At 32.6% G+C, this 13130-nt stretch overlaps 1 long non-coding RNA gene across 1 annotated transcript; it reads right to left on the reverse strand.

The window, feature by feature from the left end:
- Window positions 1–374: 374 nt before the first annotated feature.
- Window positions 375–12749, reverse strand: LOC127706886 (uncharacterized). Its single transcript, XR_007984609.1, has 4 exons — window positions 12716–12749; window positions 9563–9689; window positions 5331–5577; window positions 375–492 (listed from the first exon to the last, which is right to left on the reverse strand). It is a non-coding gene; the product is annotated as an uncharacterized LOC127706886 (long non-coding RNA).
- Window positions 12750–13130: the final 381 nt, after the last annotated feature.

Genomic DNA, 13130 nt, shown 5'->3' on the forward strand with positions numbered 1-13130 from the left:
GATTACGGACTTTCCGTTTTGAATTTTCCTCGGAGTTCAATATTTTTGTGATTTTAATTTTTGATATGAGTAAAACAGTAAGGGGTTTCTACCCGTAAACATAGATGACCGTAGTGTTCATAGTACATTTTTTTTGGAAATTTAAAGTTTGCATAAGGCGTCAACTTCATGTTCAACTATTTTTATTCGTCTACTCAGTCTAATGTAGACGAAACGCGCGTATAGTGAGCTTTGCATGTCTTATGAGATTTTATAGCAAGCTGTTTAGTGGTAATTCCACTTTTGGAGTGTGTGGGTTCCTGGTTTCTTTACGTATAACCCGCATCCTTTGTTGTTATTTTTAAAATCATAAATTAAAACCAGATGTATCAACATATGTTTAAAAGACAAACTTGTTTTAATAGATTTAATTTTAATTTTCTTTCTGATGCTTCAACATCTATGGTTAACTGCATATGAGACTTTTCTGTTCACATTATATCATCAGATATTCTGAAAATAAAAACGAAAAATGAAATAAAAAAACGTAAAGTAACCTCCGTAAAATATGTAAAATAAATTTAAACAGACACACAGTAAAATGTATTTGTCATAAAATGAATTAAGATGGTTTTATACTACCAATTTGCAGTTCTTATTATCATATTTTTAAACATAGAATCACTTCGATACACAAAGCGCATGATAAATTGCAACATAATGAAATATGCAAATGTCCAGAACATTTTTTCATAAATAAATTACATTGAATGCCGTTGAATGTGATATTCATAGCTTAAAAGCCCAAACTAGATTATACAACTAGCAGTATGTTGAAAAATAATATTCTCGAAATTAAATATGTAATTCAAGATCAATATAGCTAGAAAGATTTGTACAAACATTGACGGTCACAAGAAATTCGGTCCAAACGAAAAATATAAAACACTTTATAAATGTTGTGCGTCCAAGATATATATATAAGAGCATAATGAACATAAGGGACAAATGAATGTTAGTCGAAATTCATCTTAGTATAAAAATATTCAAAACAATTCAAACGAGAAAACAAACAGCCTGATATATGTAAAAAGTAGTGAACGAAATACAAATATGATGTACAGCATGCAATTAACGACAATCACTGAATTACAGGCTCCTGACCTGGGACAAGCACATACATAATTTGACGGGGTTAAACATGTTAGCGGGCGCCCAACCCTCCCCTGACCTTGGACAATGGTGTAAAAGTACAGCATATGAACAAACTATAAAAATCAGTTGAAAAGGCTCAACTCATCAGATCGATACAAAGCAGAAAAACAAGTAAAACACACAGACTGGACGTGGCAGGGTATTTATACATCCCTACAACAAAAAAGACACTAAGTACAGATCTGAGGGTACTCACAGTTACTGACATCTATTTCAAAACCAATAACAACTAATGCAAAATCATATATCTAAGACTAAAATCAACTTTGTCTAAGGTAGTTTGTACATAAATTTTTTTTAAAATGTCCTCATTTTTCAACGTAGACTTTCAGAATAGTATTGCTATAAATCATGTCAATATCGAAACAACACGAGTTAAAATATCATGAACTTGTCAAATCATATACTGAAATTTCCTTGATATTTTATGCCCCACCTACGATAGTAGAGAAGCATAATGTTTTCCTGTCTGTGCGTCCGTTCGTTCGTCCATTCGTCCGTTCATTCGTCCGTCTGTTCATCCGTCCGTTCGTTTGTTCGTCCGTCTGTTCCGATCCAGGTTAAAGTTTTTTGTCAAGGTAGTTTTTGATGAAATTGAAGTCCAATCAACTTGAAACGTGATACACATGTTTCTTATGATACGATCTTTCTAATTTTAATGCCAAATTTGAATTTTTGACCCCAATTTCACGGTCCAATGAACATAGAAAATGATAGTGGGAGTTGAGCATCCGTGAACGATGGACACATTCTTGTTTAAAAAAGTGTTGTTTCAGTAAAACATATTTTATTTGCTTAAATAGTCAAAGGGATGAGTGTAGTTCACCAAAATCTTGCCACTCAAAGCAACAATGACCTAAATATTTTGACAACTGATCAAGACATTTTGAAAAGATTGCAAAATCAATGTTCGGACATCTTGCGTAAATGCCCCTCCCCCAGAAAATCCCCGGGTAAAGAAATCGGACCAAGTTTCTCCGTTTGAGCTGAGGTTACGACTATATATAAGAAAGCTCAGAGAATCAAAGAAGCAACAAGAGTTACACCTCATTTTAGTACACTAATTTATCATGTTTATGTCACCAATTAGGATTTGATACTAGAATCACATGTTGCTAAATTCTCAATTAGTTATCATTATCCAGAATGCTTAACTAGGAAAGAAAAAAAAAACAGGACAAAAAACAAATGAGAGAAATTTTTATTTAAAGATGTTAAAAAATTCAAAAGCATCAATCGATTTGTGGAAATGTATTCACTCCAAACAAGAAAAAACACATGGTCTTTCAAATGAAGATAGTGTTAGAACTAAAAATGTCAATGAAATTTGTAATGTTTTTAATAAGTTGTTTACGTCATGTGCTGATCTGTGAGCAATGATCATGATTACACAAGAATAACTCAAATTGTACAAACGAAATTTTCTGATTTAAAACAATTCAAATTCTTAATTCCACCGGTCACAATACATGAGATTATTAGGGCCCCAGCGAATGGCGGTCGCCCTATAGTGATCAGTCTGTCCGTTCGTCCGTCCGTCCGTAACATATTGTGTCCGCTCTATATCTAGAGAACCGTTATTATTTCATATTCTATACTTGACATGTTATTAACACCAGAGGGTGTGTCATAATGTATGTACAACTTTCTAGGTCAAAGATCAAGGTCAAAAACTTTGGTTTCAGTTGACAACCCTATGTCCTATGGTAAAGATTGTGTCCGCTCTATACCTCGAGAACCGTTATGATTTCAAAGTTTATACTTGACATGTATATTAACCAACACCAGAGGGTGTGTCATAATGTATGTAAATGTACAACTTCCTAGGTAAGAGGTCAAAGGCAAAAACTTTGGTTTCAGTTGACAACCCCATGTCCTATGCTAAAGATACAAATTTTTACCACACGTTATTCACAGCGGGGCCCACAGAGATGGCTCCCATCTCAATGATGTCTAGTTAAACCTGACATTAATAAATTCAACCGATCTGATAACATTTGACCCACATTTTTTAAAATTATGTGCTCCTTTCATAACTTGAATTTTTGATAGAATGATAGATACTAGTACATTGCCTTCTGTTCTAAAGAATGCAAGAGTAACCCATACTTTTTAATCTGGGGGAAATTCATGGCAATAAAATCATAGACCAATTTCGGTACTTCCTGTTATATCAAACGTTTTAGGAAAGCATGTTTCAAAACATTTGTATGAATATCTAAAAAGACTTAACCTTGTACACCCATCACAATCTGTGTTTAGACAAGAACAGTCTTGCCAAACTGCCCTTATCAATATCATCTATTAGATAAATAGATACAAGACATGAATAACGGTAACACCAACTTAGATTTTAAGAAAGCTTTTAATGAAGAAGATCATGATATTATCTGTTAAAAACTTAAAATCTATGGGTGTGATAATGCTGCTGTTTCTTTTTTTCAAGTCGTATTTGAACGAAAGAACTCAACAAGTACAAATTGGTAATGCTCATTCTAAAAATAGTTAATATCTAGTATGGTGTCCCCAAAGTTCCATATATTCTGTTTATTTTATACCTAAATGGCAATATTTGTGTGGAAAGAGTTAAGGTATCTCAAATAAATCATTTTCTGTATTTTGAAATAAAAGAAATTAATACTGATATAAAAACATTTAAAACTTGACGACATAAAACTATTCTATGATGGTTACATCTTACCACTAATTTATTATTGTTGTATAGTTTGGAATAGTTGTAGCAGTGAGGGTTTAATAGGATATTACAATTACAAAAGAGAGCTGGTAGAATAGTACTAGAAACAGACCCTTTCAATCCTTCTGATATAAAAAAAGAAGATGTGGTATAATTGCCAATGAGACAACTCTCAATAAGAGACCAAATTATGACACAGAAATTAACAGCTTTAGGTCATCGTACGGCCTTCAACAATGAGCAAAGCCCATACCGTATTGTCAGTTATAAAAGGCCCCGAAATTACAAATGTAAAACAATTCAAACGAGAAAACTAACGGCCTAATAAATGTACAAAAACTTTTTTTAACGAAAAACAAATATGTAAAACAGCAACAAACGACATCCACAGAATGTGGCGGGGTTAAACCTGTAAGCGTGATCCCAAACCACCCCTAACATTGAACAGTGGTGTAACAGTACTTCTGAGCCCTTATTCAAACGCTAAATAAAATGGATGACAGATAAACAGAAAATAAATTATCATAAGTTTGAGATGATATTTAAGTGCAACAAAAATGATGCCCCATCATATCTTAGTAGCAAGTTTCATTATATTTCAGACAGAAATTCATACCCATTGAGAAATTCTGTTCAAGGAAACCTCATACTCCCAAAACCAAAACATTGAAATGTTCAAGAAATCTTTTATTACTTATAATTTATTAATCCAGAATATATATTATTTTCATCCCAAATGTTAACATGTTTTAGCCATTAACAAACAACCAGTTCATCGAACATATATGTCAAGAAAAGTTATCATGATTGTTTGAATTGTCGGTTGCAAGATTTTGTCTTTTGATAATTATGTATCTAGATTTCAATGCTACAAACATTTCTAGAATACTGCGGTAACGACTTAATTTTAACTATCAATGTAATAGTGATTTGAAAAATATGTCGATGAGACAGTGATCTATTACCACAACAAACCCAAAAGACGTATTGCTATAGAAATCTTCATATCTATACGTATAAGTAGTGTTATCGTTGGAAAGATTCCTGCGGCAAAAAGCCCTAGACTGTCTGTTTCCATTTATATAGAGTTTTTTCTGCTTTCCGTAGCTTTCAATAAATTCCCGTCTTGAGTCGAGTCTACGTGTTTGAAATATTTTTCGAAAAAAAATCTCTATTACACATTTATATCTGTGACTAAGATAATGACGAGGGCATTTTAATGTTAATACTTTGTTTTGACAAATCAAAGGAGATTGGGTATATACCAATGAGATAGCAAACCAACAACATTATAAAACCAGAATAGAAATCTAGACTCCAATATACGTATTAGATAATATAGATACATTTGCTTTGTGTCGAGCATGAAATAGTTCGTACTAACGTCCGAGTTTAAACAAATTGACAATTTGCAACACCATAGAACTGCTATTAAACTTACCACCAAGTTCCATTAGACCATTGTTATTTCTGTCAAAACCACGCTCTGTGATCTGAACCTCAAATGCATATATCCACCAATTATAACTATATTTTGGTAAACGTTCATCGTCCATTGTACTGTAGACAAGTGCCCATTCGTGAGGTGAGATGGATCCGTTTCCATCCAAATCAGTCAAGTAGAATCCCTGAATAGATGCTTCAAGTTTAGACATTTCTCGTTTGTATGCCCCTCTTTTGTTAATGTCCTGCAAAGTACAAAGTAGGTGTATCTATTTAGTTTTAGCCCATTGTTTTCTATTCTGTATCCCTATACATAACCTCGTATTCATTTTTTCTGTCCCAAGTCTGTGACCTTGTCAGTTGTTGTCTTGCGTCAGATCTAAATTTGTTCTTATGTTTAATCTATTTCAAACTTAAATATTATACGATCGTAATTAATTTATTCGTTCTGAATATGAACAATTTATTGGCTTGGTACCTCCAAGCTAAAACCTTCCTTAAATAACTCTTTATTAAACAATCATGTAATATGTCCCTATAAACAATCATATACTATAAAATATAAGCACAAACTGTATAAGCAATAAAAGCAGTAAACAATATGTCCCGGTGAACCCTCAGTAATGCTACTGGAAGGGTGGCAAAAGCGAAGCGAAAAAAATGACTTGCTGCCATGATGCGAATAAGCACCTGTAAGTATTATGGAATAGAAGGTGTCGGTACGTGGAGTTAAGAACACGTGCAGTTGGCACAAGGGAAGCGGTGATGTGGCGGAGTGGGCGGAGCTAAGACACGTGTATGAATGGAAAACTTGAAAAATAACGCAATAACCTGTCCAAGTAATTAATACACAATTTATTCTGAAAAGACCTTCTATACATAATGACTTTTCATTGAAGGTCAATATTAAAAGTAAACTCTTAGCAACCACACTTAGTCTAACGAAGTGTAAAATCCCCTCAGTCAATTTTCATAGGAAAAAGAGCAAAAGAAAAAAAGTACTCTTGCCTAAGATCTCTATAAAAATTGCATAAAAAAACAACTTTGAACTCGGTTGTCATTTCTTAATTTGAAAAGATAGATAGTAAAATTTTCAATTATTCGTACAATTTATTCGGTGTCGGTGTAAGTGTCTGTTTAGACGACATTTCAAAAATATCTAATACTAACTACATTTACATGATTTTTGTTGAAATTAATTCGATGACATGTTGAAATCAACCCATTTAAAATAGGCAATTGCATTGTAGTTTTCTATATCACTTGGTGTCCGTCCTCCTACAAAAAATCTTCTCTGAAAGTACTAGACCAAATTTAACCAAACTTGGCCACAGTCATTGTTGGGGTATTTAGTTTAAAAAATGTGTCCCATGAACCCACCTGTCAACCAAGATGGCCGACATGGCTATAAAGAGAACATAGGGGTAGAAAGCAAGTTTTGTCTATTAATTTGAAACCCGTTATAAATAGAGAAAATCTGAATGGAACAAAAATGTTCACAATGTTGAGCTGTACAAATTGTTCATTTACGTCAAAACTTTCAGGTGATCCCTTATAGGAGTTATTGCCCTTAAATGACAAATTTTATCTTTTTTTCATTTTTGCCTATTATCTTGATATTTAAAATAGATACAGAGAATCTTTATATTTCAAAAATTACCAGCAAGACAAGATCTAAAAATAAGACTAATTACAGAAATCGTCAGTCGACTCCTTATTAGAGTAATTGCCCTTTGATGATTATGTTTACCAATCATTTGCGTGTTTACCTTATATCTTAAAAATTATAGTTGATAGATAGAAACTTAAATAAGCAAAAATGATCAGCAAGACAAGATCTACAATTAAGACAAGATAGAGGAAATCGTCCGACGATTCCTTATTGGAGTTATTGCCCTTTAATGACGATTTCTACCATTTTATTTTTTGCGTTTTGCCTTATATGATAAAGTTATAAGAGATGAATAGAAACTTTAAATAACAAAAATGATTAGCAAGCCCGAGAACACAGTTATTTCGTAGTGCATTTCTTTAAGACAATAAATTCAAATTAGAAAAATCGCACCTGCTCTATCTCAAAAGGAATTTTACAGTGTAGTGTTCTACTATTGATACAAATAATATCAAAATTATAGAAACTTCTACCTGCTCTAACTCAAAATATTGACAATTCTGTGTTAAGGGGGCTAAAATTCAGTTTGACAGCTTCAGACATTCTAATTTTTGACCTTTTTTAACTTTTTTAAGGAAAAGTGTATCAAAAAAAAATGCAAGTTATACACTGTTCACACTAGGGACTATATTCGTAGACAACGAAAACCTAAGGACGATAACTGTGTCCTTGGACCTATTAGGATAGAACGACTTGACCAATTTTAATAAAACTTTGCATGACCTAAGCTTAGGAAATTATAAGATAGTTGGCCAAGTTTCATGGCCATAGGATATATATTACAGAAACTATGGCCATTTTAATATTGAAATTTGGATGTTTATTTTTGACGTTTAAATCAAATATTTTCAACTGTCAAGATTTTGCCTAAAAAATTTAAATATTGCAAAAATTTGCTTTTTAAATACTCTTGAATATAATATAATAAGTATTAAAAGCAACGGAACACTCATTTGACTTATCAGATTTATCACAGTTATTCAAAAGTCAAATTTATATGAGCCTGTGCCTGAAAATAGAGATTTTCGAATTATTTCAATAAACATGCATTTTTTTCAACCATTTTGAAGTTTTTGAAGTTTTTTAACCATACACTATTCTTCCATATATATTAAATGTACTTTAAATGTAAAGAAAAGTTACAAAAAGCATACCACATGAGTATAAAATGGTCTTAGGCCATGTAAGACTGAGAAATATTTAGAGTCAATTTAGGCCGTAGCCCATATTTACATATAAAAATGCACACAGAGGCTATAAGAAATGGAAATTTGTTACTTTTTGCTCATTTCTATCCTAAGATGTTATGATACAAGAAGTCTAATTGTAAAAGGACTCTTGAATTCAACTTTTTTTTTGCAGATAGTATGGTCTGATGACCAGTTTTTCACTTTTCGATGGAAAACTTGCATGTAGTTTTAGTCTCAATTGGCATATATTTGAACCACTTACTATCCTAAAGAAGAAAATTATGATTTGAACCACTTACTATCCTAAAGAAGAAAATTATGATTTGAACCACTTACTATCCTAAAGAAGAAAATTATGGTGGCATATGAAATGAATAGGGTGTACTGATCATTGTAAAGTGTTTTTTTTACAGATTTAGTGAAATATTTGTGATGGACTACAGATTTTATGTACAAAGCTCTTCACATTTCACATACATCAAACAGGCCGTTTAACCAGGGACATAAATACAAATATTCTGCACATTGTTTCTGTGATAATCTACTTTTCTCTAGATTCAGAGTTCACAAATGGTTTAAATTAAGAAATAAATTGGAAAAGTGTATAAAAAAAAATGCAAGTTATACACTGTTCACACTAGGGACTATATTCGTAGACAACGAAAACCTAAGGACGATAACTGTGTCCTTTGACCAGCAAGGCAAGATCTACAAATGAGTCAAATTTTGACGATATAGTTAGTAGTCACTCTTTATAAGAGTGATTTCCTCTTAAATAAATATTTTTTATACCATATCTTGTGTTTTAAGCAAAAACTAAAGAAGATAGGGAGAAATTAAACAGACAAAACGATCAGCAATACAAGGTTAATAAAAAAGAGATGTTTGTCATAAATTCTATTCTCGGTTACAATGTTGGAGAGTGTCCTTTGTTAAATATGCACATAGACATAGGTGAGCCACACAGGCTCTTTAAGAGACTCTAGTTTCATTTTCTTACCTCTAAGCGTTAGAGACCAAAATTTCCTGTTCAACTTCTGTTATAATGCCAATTAAATTCAATCCATGATTCATATTTGAAGGACAGTGAGTGGTAAATATATTATAGATGGTAACCTAGCCTCGTAAGTGTGATATATCTTAAAGTTTTTGGCTTTTTTGAAAATTAAATATTTGATGAATATCTTTGACTGTTTCTGTTTGATTTTTTAAACATTTTTATAGAATCGGGATGATTTAGAGCTGGACATGTTGTATAGATTGCTGAAGACATTAAGTTGCCCTCAGTCATATGTGCTTTGAATAATTTTGTCGTTGACTTGCTGACTTATTAAAACACTGACATGACAAATAAATTAAAGGTGGTACCTTTATGGTGTGTTTGACTGTTTCAGCTAAACTCATATCGGATATCTTCTTCGCACCAGGAAACGCAAAACAAGATGTCAATGAAATACAAACTACTATCAACTGTGTTGTAATCATTCTTAATTACCTGGAATATAAAAGGTATAAAAATGTTAAACAAAATGAAAACAATTAGACGACGGATCTTGTAACTCAAAATTTGCCTTTGTTATGGATTGAAATCGTACAATATAAAGACCATTTGGTATTAAGAGGAAGGAGGAACACTTTTACAAGACGATATATCCATAGTTATTTCGGCTTACATATGTTACCATTGTTTACATTTTGTTCATTGTCATCCTGTCTTGGGTGATATTTGTTTTCAGTTATTACCAGTTCAGAATATTCGTTTCCAAAATCATCCCCCGCCCCGGAATAGCGATTGGTTTTCCCCTACTGCAAAGCGTTGTCTACAGACATTTATACTGGCTATTTTTGTATATATATAGACCACCAGTTTAATACTATACAAAGCGTAGGCCAGGCAAATGCCATATCAACCTATATTTATATCAGAGAAGATCCAAGTTTGACATATTTGCGAGGATTTAAACTTATTTGCGAAATGTGTTATCCCAAGGCCCGAAATATCGTGAGCCTAAATCCACCAACATGATCAATTTGGAAACACAACTTTAAAATACTGATGGATTATGCCAGACAATGCGTTAAACGCGTGAAAGAAGATGTAAATACTCTTTCCGAATGGATTAAAGCTATGAGGTTGTTAATACAAATCAGAATAAAAAAAATGAATGGGTCTATGAATACAATTTAACATCAGCTTTTAAAGACCCGAATGTTACAAACATGACAAATATGTTGTTGTCCTCGCTGATAGAGAATCCAAACAACATCGTTTTTGTGTGTAAATAACATTACATAAACTGCTTGATGAATGAATTAGGTATTGACAATTCACGTGGAAACTCAACATATACCCCCACGACACTTACAAACGAGGAAATCCTGGTAAATCATAGATCTGTTCTATGTTCCATTGAAATTTCAACCAAATATGAAGAACTGGATCTTCCTTCAATGTATTGGAAACCTAAACTACATAAGTGTCCTTACAAATAACGTTATATTGCTGAGTTTTCCATGTGCCTCCTTCAAAATTATAAACATCAATTTTATCAGCAATCAAAGCCGGGTTTCAAAGTAGTTGTGAAACTCCCTAAGGTGGCGTGAATTTAGATGTGGATACTAAAAAATTCTAAAGATCTTTTTAAGACTCTTTCATCTTGCAAAAGTTTCAAAACATTTGACTTTTCTACGAGTATTCCGCATTCCAAAATAAAAAAAACAAATCGAAGGAGTTGGTCCTGCTTTGTTACACAACAAAGAATGACCAACGTAGATACAAGTATCTTGTCTTATGTATGGATAAATCGTACTGTAGAAATCACTCTGATTAAAACAAAAAAGTCTCTGAAACTGACATTATCAAGATGCTTGATTTCTTGATTGACAACATATTTGTTACGTTTGGAGGACGTGTTTTTAACAAACAATCGGCATTCCCATGATTACCAACTGTAATCCTTTTCTTGCCAACTTGTTCCTTTATTCATTTGAGGCTGACTTCATACAGGAACTTCTTTTAGAAAGGAAGAAAAGAAGTTAGCAGTGTCCTTTAACTTAACTTTCCGCTGTATAGATGATGGTCTCTCACTAAATTATTCAAAATTTGGTGACCATGTTGAACGCATCTATCCCATCGAACTTGAGATAAAGGATACTATAGATACAGTTAAGTCTGCCTCATATCTTGACTTACATGTAGAAATTGACAATGAGGGTCGGTTGAAACCCAAACTTTACGACAAAGAGATGACTTCAGCTTCCAAATTCTGAACTTTCCATTTCTATGTTGATACAATATTTCAGGGCTTGTATTTCCTATCATGATTTTCTGATAGAGGGTTGCTGTTTACAAGGAAGCTTTAAACCAAGTGTTTCAAGATGTGAAGTTGAAATTATCCTTTTGTAAATTTTACGGACTTCATCACGAGTTGGTTGACCGTTATGGAATATCTGTTTTACAGATGACGACGGATATGTTCCAATTGTCGTAACTACAATCATGTCCCCTTTTCCCCGAATGTGACCTATCGAATAAGAATTATCACCGGGTTAATACTTACATGAGCAATACGACGGGTGCCACATGCGGATCAGGATCTGCTTACCTTTCCTAAGCACCTGAGATCATCCCCAGTTTGTGGTGGGGTTCGTATTGCTCCGTATTTAGATTTTTATGTTGTGTTTTGTGTACTGTTGTTCATCTTTTTTTCTTTTTTAGTCATGGAATTTTCAGTTTGTTTTCGACTTATGAGTTTGAATGTCTCCTTTGGTATCTGTCGCCTCTCTTTTGCATTATTTTTTCTACTCGCAAAAATTGCGAAAATAAGTCAATCGCAAATAGTATCTGGTTGGCAGTATATATGTCTATTTATAGCAGAGAGAATTTAAGGAACAATAAAAACGAACATCAGAGAGCATTTTGCAACCATCAATAAATCTAGATATTAATCTATTAATTGTGTTTCGGATCAGTAAGGGCCGGTAATTGTTTAAGAACTTTTATAAAAAAAAATAAAAAAAAAAAAAAAAAAAAAAAAAGCTAAAACCTCGTTGTATTTACTCTTTTGGATAACTAAAGATTTCATTTTTAAAAAAGGCATTAGTGTATCGGTAACCATAAGAATTATTGTTTATTTTGAAACCAAAATTATACAGTTTTGAACAAAGTATATAATTATGGTGATCATGTTGACGATAATAGATAAGTCTTTTACGGTAAATATTACACGCCTACGAGGACGAGAACATTTTAATGAACACTAGAGTTTGTGACAGTGATATCATGCCGAATAGTGTTTAAGAATAGAAAAGAAATAAGCCTATTTTATATACTGTGCAAAGCAACGTCAAAGTCTTCTATTGAAAAATTCAGTATAACACTGAGTTTTGAAATCGATCAAACTTTAGACTTTAAATTGTATATAGACATAATGCATCTTCTTCACGTTATTGTAAAGTATAACGGTGTAGCACCTGATCTTATCCACAAATTCAGTTAAACAAATCATAAACTAAGCTTACCAATATGCAACGCGTCCTCTTTCCAAATTTTTTTATAACAATTGTAATATATGACATTTACAATTTTATAGTTAAAACTAATAGGGATAATTATGAAGAAGATTGTTCACGGATTTGAACACGTTTAAACTATTAACAGCTATTATCAATGCTCTACAACTTCGAAATTGTTTCTACCTTTCACATATGGCTGTTTCACGCTAACTGCACCTTTCAAATCAATATCAAAGCTTTGTGGTATCAAATATGATTTGGCCTGAATAACTTACCATATACGTCATTGTTTTTGCTCTATTAGTCGTGTTCCCTAGTCGTAAGGCTGCATATAAACTCAACATAGATACCAGCGTAACTGGTTATATGTCATGAAATAGAAGTTCCTTCATAATATACGTTCCAAGTCGAAGATATATTC

The sequence above is a fragment of the Mytilus californianus genome, unplaced genomic scaffold, assembly GCF_021869535.1.
Source record: "Mytilus californianus isolate M0D057914Y unplaced genomic scaffold, xbMytCali1.0.p SCAF_6, whole genome shotgun sequence".
NCBI lineage: Eukaryota > Metazoa > Mollusca > Bivalvia > Mytilida > Mytilidae > Mytilus > Mytilus californianus.